This window comes from Conger conger, chromosome 18 (assembly GCF_963514075.1).
Source record: "Conger conger chromosome 18, fConCon1.1, whole genome shotgun sequence".
In the NCBI taxonomy this organism is placed as follows: domain Eukaryota; kingdom Metazoa; phylum Chordata; class Actinopteri; order Anguilliformes; family Congridae; genus Conger; species Conger conger.
Window position 1 is genome coordinate 32,215,023 of NC_083777.1, and position 8,974 is coordinate 32,223,996.

An 8,974-nucleotide genomic window follows, 5' to 3' on the forward strand; every position below is an offset into this window, starting at 1 on the left:
ACCACGTTGTTTCACAACACATTTCTAGGAGGAGGAGGCAGACCGGACCTCCACTGCCTGGCATTCAGCGCTAATCCCATGATGCATCAGAACCTGGACCCTCACTGAGGCCATGAGCAACTCTGCTTATAAAAATAAAAATAAAAATGCTGTTTCAATCCTGGATGCTGATTGGCTGAGACTGTGTTGCACAGTGATCATGAATCTGATACAGTAACAGTTAAATGGCCTGTTTGTAAACTGTATAACTCTGCATACAAAACGTTGCCTACAAATATTACCAAATCAATAATAATACTACTAAATAAATAACATTGTGTCATCCATTGTTTCTGTAACTATTGCACTATGGCACTCGAGGCCTACCATACATATGCTAACAGCTACAGACGGTTGCCCTGGTGACACCCCTCTGTATTTTAAGACCTGGGTCAAAACACATCACTGTTTTGGATTTAAATAATGTTCTATGCTTTACTAAGCTTGTCTGTTGTACTAGAACTGATGAAATACTCTCAAAAAGGGCAAACCCCACCTTCTGGTCCTCTTAGTTGGCTCAATTGCACTAGGCAAGATAAATTGTGCAAGGTCCTAAACAATCACGTATTTGAGACAATTAATATATTAACACAAGTGCACATATTGTGCACGTAAGTCAGGTATTTTGTTTAAATGTTCACTCTATATCGGAATAGTTATTTTTGCCATTATCCTTGGTCAGATAGATGAAATGGCGTTAAGATGCTGTTGTCATTTTTAAAATGCATCTGCTCATTGTCAAGATATAATAAGTATAATCAAGCCCTCCAAACTGCAAACTCGTCTCAACCTCAACGACTGGAAACTGTGATCGCTTCGTGTTCCAGCGAGCGTTTCTCTCCATGGCAACTTGTTTGTTTGGTTTTGGGGGAGCTGGCCACAACAGGACTGGCACCCTTCCCTGGACTAAGAGGTGAAATGAGGTATAAAAACAATGTGGGTTCATTAAAATTTTATTTTATCTTGGTTCAGGAATAGAGCTGTTAAATTTGATCTCGAAGGATATGATGACCGCGATGCAGCGACAGTTATGTAAGTTAACTGAATACACTCGCCGGGCTGCGTCTTGTTTCTGTCTGCCTGTGGTCAGCCTGTGAACCCCAAAAATTCTATTCAATTTCCCTTTTCATTTTAGGGAATTTCCACCGGAAGGAAAACATCAAGTGAAAAATGAAGAGAAGGATAAATGAGGAATATCTGTAATCAATGTAATTTGGCTCCCATTAAAAAGCGTGTGCGTGTTTGTTGGGGATTTTTAAAAGCCCGTGGCCTGGGTTCACAATTGCAGCGCAGCAGTGCGTTGTGGGATTGCTGGCTCGCTGGTTCTGAAAGGAGCTGCCTGTTCTTTTGCCCTGGCGTGATTTCACAGCAAAAAGGCGCGCTGTGATCCAACCATACTGTCTGGATAAATTCTTGCCCAAAATGTTGCCTTGTCGGTATGGACCTTAGCTCTGAGTGTTTCAGAGTGGAGTCGGATTAACTCAGACATGAACAGATTGTTGTGTGATTTTTATACAGAATCGCCAACCCCCTGCTGTTCTTGCACCCTGATTCACTTTATGTAAAGACGTAATGAGTACTACGGGATGAATAGCGCACATTGTGTTTTCAATGTTTACATGCTTAAGGCCACACTTGGGAGTAAAGGTCACTGATAGTTTTACTGAACATGGTAGGGATGGAGCAAAATGTTTTCATTCAAATAATATAAAATTAAATAAAATGTTATAACTCCTTTGAACCTGGCTTTGGCCTCTACACTAAATATACACTCAGTGAGCACTATATTAGGAATTTGTTAGACCTATTTTTTAGTCTTCTGCTGCTGCAGCCTATCAACTTCCAGGTTTGATGTGTTGTGTGCTCAGAGATGCTCTTCTGCATACCACTGTTGTACTGTGTGGTAATTTGCATTACTGTCACCTTCCTGTCAGCTTTGACCAGTCTGGCCCTTCCCCTTGGACTTCTCTCATTAATAAGGCATTTTTGCCTGCAGAACTTCTGCTCACTGGATTTTTTTGTTTTTTTGCACCATCATCGCAAATACTCAAACCAGCCCGTCTGGCACCAACAATCATACCACGGTCAAAATCACTGAGATCACATTTTTTCCCCATTCTGATGGTTGACGTGAACATTAACTGAAGTTCCTGACCTGTATCTGCATGACTGTATGCACTGCACTGCTGCCACACGATTGGCTGATTAGATAATTGCATGAATGAGTATGTGTACAGGTGTTCCTAATAAAGTGCTCAGTGAGTGTACATCACCCAGAGAAAACGGAAAGAATGAAAGAAAAGGTGGTGCTGGAACCATCATGTTATTGCGCTGTTATGTAACCAGGACGGTCTGTTGAGAACAAATTCTCTTTTACAGTGATGACCTGACCTGACCTGTCTCTAGGGGGTAGCAAGCACGCACTGTAACAACATCTCTGAGGGGCACGAGAGATGCTGCGCTTATTTTCTCTGTTTACCATACCTTAAACATGAAAGGGATTAGGGATGCTTGAAATAATTTTACTCTTGAAATCATTTCACTCTTGGATGCCAGTGAAATTTGAAAACTCTCCTGTAATTCACAGAGGATATTCGATTAAACATGTTACAAACCAAAACATACAATCATATGATTGTGTCCAAAGTTGTCTATATTAGGGTTATATTATTTGAAATAAAGTCAGAATAAAGTACACTCCTCTCACCCAGAAAGTGCCACAGGTTTGTATACAGGGGAGAGATATTGAACAAGAGTGTGAAAAGGTTCATTCTCAATGAACGATTTTCAAACCAAAACAGTTATTATTATTATCGAACCCCATTATCGAGGAGCGATCATTCAGGCACAAGCCACCTGCAGGGTGACACAGGCGAATGACACTCAGCCCCGAACTGATCAGACAGACTGAAAATCCACATGCACTCTTTGCTCCCCATGAGCCCGCAGGGGAGTGTGAATGGTCCAGGCATCCCCTTCAGTGCCGAACCACCTTCACCCACGCTGCGCTCTGGCGATCTCTGCGGGCGACAGAAAGGCCTGAGCTGGATGAGGAGGGGGACTCTGCCCGTCCACTCCGGGCTGACAGCTGCTTTCGACACGTTCCCCTCCTCCGCACAATCCAGACTGTTCACAGCAGGTACAACACATCAGAGGTCAACACCTGCTTCCCCAACCTTCAGGGCTATTAATAATAAGACCGGGCCTGGCGAGTCCTGGCAGCTCCGTGGAGCAGGAGAATAATATTGACCAAAATAGGAGGCGAGTTAGCGATCTTTAACGGCACAATGCCTGGCCTGTCAGTCCGAATCCCCTCCGGTCAGTTCAACATCGCGAGGCCACACACAAAGCGCAATTGTCAATAGAAGTCCTGCAGAACAACCGCAGCGGTGGCGGGAAAATATCCATCAAGAGACGAGGACAGCAGAAGTAATGGGTCAAAAAAAGTCTATACAAACATCAGAAGCGTTTACATATAGGCTTGGTTTAGCTTAGTTTGGGCGATAGCATTTTAATTTGGAATAGATCTGTATTTAGATTTATTTATAGAATTTCTCAATTAAACGCATTGTCTGGGTTTTGGGGGGTTTGGTGCAAGAACACCGAAGGCAGTGATGACGTCGGCCACACACCTGGGAGATTTCCTCAGCTGAAGCCGTCCGGTTAGATGTGATCCGGCTCCAGAATGTGCGTGATTCAGAACATTCGCAGTCAAACACCTTCCGTGAATTCAAATAGAACCACTTCTTTTAACCTACACACTTTTTTCAACAAGCTGATTTAGTTTTAGAAGGAATGAGGAAACTAGCCTATTTGATGTAGCCTAAGCATATGCCCTATAATTATCTTGTTAAAAGGCCCTTTTAAAGAGGAACTCTCAGTCAACCCAACAAGATTGCAGTGAACGAAGTGAGTGTTGAGACCATCCCGAAATAAACCATTTTGGATAATTAAAAAAAAAACAAGCCGCACTGCGAACCCAGCTCCGGTTGTTTGTCTCTATGGGACAGCGCGAAATTATTTCCAGATGTTATGTGAATGGAAAACGTTTTGTTTTCATACTTCAGCGTCGGCCAACTGACTAATATAAATATATAGCCTACAGCAATACAAGCTCGCTTAGCGTCTCCACAAACCGCACTAGGTTGGCAATTCCTTGGTACAATCCTCAGGCAGACCTGACTACACACCCGCAGCACTTAATGTGAATGTCTGCATTCGAGCTCAGGATTTCTCGCTAGCACCGCCAGGAGAACGGAAAAAAGGCAAAACAATCCACTGTGTGTCCGCATCCCAAACGCGCAGGTGAAGAGGGGATCCAGGCGGCAAATAGAACATGTAAGTTAATTCTCCTAGGCGTTGCTTAGAAACGTAGATATGAGAACATTTCGTTTAGGCTCTACGTGTATAAATAACGAAAAACACTTAACCCAGCTCAGCACAGCATTATATTGATACGCGTTATTTTTGGCACCCATTAATGTAATCCAAAATGAGCAGAGGAAATATTAGTTTTCTAGCCGATTGCACACAGTGAAAGTACGCATATCTGGTTGTTTGACCTGCGAAGGTCAGTGCTTTGTAAGATACCAGAGCAAACTCAAATAGACGGGACTGTTGACTGTGATCAATCGGCTCCAGCAACGCAGGATGGTAACTGATTAATGTCAGCGAACTGTCACAAAAGAAAAGAAACCTTTAATTTTCATCAGTATCATCGTTTCTCCCGGTAGGAGAACATGGCACGTGCTATTGTCAGCCTTACAGCCGTAACTTGTGGACAGCGTTGTTTTGGATGTTTATGTGAAATATCAAATGTTCCCACATTGCACTGACAATCCACATTGTCATCATTGACAAAAAATCTGTTTTGAGTAGAACATGTCTGTCATACTGGATGAAATAGAACCACAACAACCTGATAAAAAAATTAGCATTTTACTTAAAGACAGCTGTTACTGCACGCGGCTCGTTTTTAATGTTCGCTTTATTTTTATTTGGCATGCGTCAAAAAAACTGCAGGGAAGTTTCTCTTAGTGGCCGTTTCAGCATTCAGTTCATATCCCTGTCTGCGCATACATACTGTATGTGTGAATCTAGGAATCTGGCAATGTGTGTGTGTGTGTGTGTGTGTGTGTGTGTGCATACAGTATATGTTTGTGTACAGTATGTGTATGCATACATGCGTCTGTGTGTACAGTAAGTGTATATGTGGCGAGTCGTGTGTATGTGTCCGTATGTGTACGTGACTGTGCATGCGTGTGTATTTGTGTGTGCAGGTGTGTGTGTGTGTACAGTATGTGTGTCTTTTGCGGGGCCTCAGTGTTGTGTCAGCTGTAGCGGATGTTGTCTTGGACCTCGATCGCTGTGACACTGCTCAGGGGTGAGAGAGACAGAGACAAAAATCTGAGTCCCCAAAATCTGGCCTGCTGTTACCCAACGCTGGCTCACTCACAGGATGGTGATGGTGTTGATGATGACGATGGAGATGAGGATGATGATGATGGTGGTGGTGATGATGGTGGTGATTTAGGTGAAGATGATGAAGGTGGGGCGGCACGGATGGTGCAGTGGGTAGCACTGCCGCCTCACAGCAAGGAGGTCCTGGGTTCGAATCCCCGTCGGCCGGGGCCTCTCTGTGCGGAGTTTGCATGTTCTCCCCGTGTCTGCGTGGGTTTCCTCCGGGTACTCCGGTTTCCTCCCACAGTCCAAAGACATGCAGGTTAGGCTGATTGGAGAGTCTAAATTGCCCATAGGTATGAGTGTGTGAGTGAATGGTGTGTGTGCCCTGCGATGGACTGGCGACCTGTCCAGGGTGTATTCCTGCCTTTCACCCAATGTATGCTGGGATAGGCTCCAGCCCCCCTGCGACCCTGTTCAGGATAAGTGGGTTAGGATAATGAATGAATGAATGAATGATGAATGATGAAGGTGAAGATGATGATGATGGTGTTGATGATGATGATGATGAAGGTGATGATGATGATTATGGTGATGATGATGATGATGATGATGATGGTGATTAGCAGCAGCAGTAGTAGTTGTATTAGTACTGTCCTAAACAGGCATGGTAAGAATGGGTAAGAGATGAACAGGTTGTTCTGACAGGCTAGCTTGAGGCTTGTCTTTGAAGGCCATCATCGCATGGCAGGACCTGGTCTGTACATCATAGATCCAGGGTGGCCTTTCAGGACAGTGCATGAAGCTCATAATAATAAAAAAACAGTGCTAATGAAAACTCAGAGAGGCAGTGAGGTAAATGTGCATGAGTAAATATACGTGCGGTTTCACATGCAGGGCAGGGAGACAGACTGAAAAACAGCCTCACAGGATGAGTCATTCAGGTTTCTAAAATAGAGCAGTCAGGAGCGCTGATGTGTCATGGGGGGGGGGGGGGGGGGCTGGCACCCTAAAGAGGAGCACTGGGGTGGGGGCTGTCAGTGGGGCAGCTGACCCTGTCTGTTTGAGAGGGGAGGGGGGCAGACACAATTAGACATTTAATCTCAATTTGATTCCAGAACTGAAAAAGATGTATCCTGGTGCTCCTGTCTTCTCTGAGTTTTACTTGTATAGTGCTTTTATGGAGACACTGTCACAGTGATCCAGACAAAATCCAGGCCTGAACTCTCCTGAACATTAAAACTGTTCCCCATGAGTTGGAATTAATGTTGAAATTGAAGCTGAATTTCCTCAATTGGGATGTGTTGCAGTACTCATTCTCAGGCAGAACGTTTGGTCCTCACTCCGGCAGATGTGGTGATTTGTGGAAAATCTCACACAGACTTCACACAGGCTTCATACAGTTATTTTGCGGCTTCCCAGTTGTTTCTCCTCTCTCAGAGCCTGACCTCAGCCCTGGAATCCAGAACTGCTCCGGCCAACACAAGACTGGTGAACTGGCCCGAATAAACATGATGGAGTTGATGGGTCATGAGTGAAAACATCTGTGTTCAATGGTGGAACATTTCAGCTCAGCAGATTCTCAGAAATAATGACGGGCTGTACAGTGATGGGCACATGGTGTTCTCCGGTAAACAGTGATTAGTGCACTCGGGAATATAAAGGAGAACATTTATCGGAAAGTCACTATAACTATTTAACTCGACACATGCAAGGTCAAAATATTTGGATGATTTATACGCCAGAATCTTTCTGTCTCTCACTCCCTCTCTCTTGTGCACAGACACAGTCTTGGTCTCTCTCTCTCTCTGTCTGTCTCCGTCTGTCTCACCCCCACTTTCTCTGACATACACACACACACACACACCCGCACGCACACACACACACACACACACACATTCACATTTATAGTCCCTCGCTTGATCTCAAACACACATATTTGGTCACACACATACACTCAGTGAGCACTTTATTAGGTCTTCATTAGACTTATCTTTTTGACTAAAGTGTTCTACTGCTGTTGCCTATCCACTTAGAGTTATGTGTGTGTTCAGAGATGTTCTTCTGCATACCATTGTTGTAATGTGTGGTGATTTGCATTACTGTCACCTTCCTGTCAGCTTTGACCAGTCTGGCCATTCTCCTCTGACCTCTCTCATTAACAAGGCCTTTCTGTCTGCAGAACTGTTGCTCACTGGATGTTTTTTGGTTTTCGCACCATTCTGTGCAAGCTCTAGAGACTGTTGCACATGAAAATCCCAGGAGATCAGCAGTTTCTGAGATACTCAAACCACCCTGTCAGGCACAAACAATCATTCCATGGTCAAAGTCACTTAGATAAAATGTTTTCCCCATTCTGATGGTTGATGTGAACATTAACTGAAGCTCCTGACCCGTATCTACACGATTGTATACATTGCACTGCTGCCACACGATTGGCTGATTAGATAATGGCATTAATAAGTAGGTGTACAGGTGTTCCTAATAAAGTGCTCAGTGAGTGTATATACACATGCACAAGCACACTCTCTTTCACCCACATTCTTTCTCCCTCCCTTTTATAGGCAAAGTACAGTGTCATAGGTAATGTAGGGTGTCATAGTTAATGTACAGTGTCATAGGTAATGTAGGGTGTCATAGTTAATGTACAGTGTCATAGGTAATGTAGGGTGTCATGCCTAATGTAAGGTGTCATAGGTAATGTAGGGTGTCATAGCTAATGTAGGGTGTCATAGGTAATGTAGGGTGTCATAGCTAATGTAAGGTGTCATAGGTAATGTAGGGTGTCATAGGTAATGTAGGGTGTCATAGGTAATGTAGGGTGTCATAGCTAATGTAAGGTGTCATAGGTAATGTGCAATGTCATGGATAAAGTGCAGTGTCTTAGGTAAGACCACCCTGTCCGTGCCCTGCTGAGAAGACGTGGTGATCAGGAGGTTCACCTCTTGGGTTGCCCTGTACAGCCCAGCCCGTGCCTCTCAAAGGCTGAGGAATGTCGGCTGCGGGATATGAAATTGTAATCTCTCAGAAGAATGCTCAGTTGCTTTAGAATCGGGTATGCTATGTTTGGTTACGGTTAACATGCTTAATTTCCTGTAATATCCTTCGTATATATTTGCAAAAGAGATGGAATGCATAGTCATTGCGGTCTTTCACCAGAAAATATGCATTTGGTTGTTTCTTTTTCCCCTCACATTCCCTCGGTCAGCTGACTGCGGGGTGTGGCTAGAGCAGGACCAGGGACGGCTGACTAGTGCCGGCAACTTAAAGCAAATGTGGGGATTTTTCACACACACACACACACACACACACACACACACACACACACACACACACACACACACACACACACACACACACACACACACACACACACACACACACACACTCTGCTTTCTAAAAGTATCACTCGTTTTTTTTGAAAGCATCACTTTCTTTATTAAATTGTACTTCCTTATTTCAGTAAATTTACAGCAAAATCACAACCAAACTGCTGCCTACACTGCTGCCATCCAGGCCTCTGTTCTCTGACTGA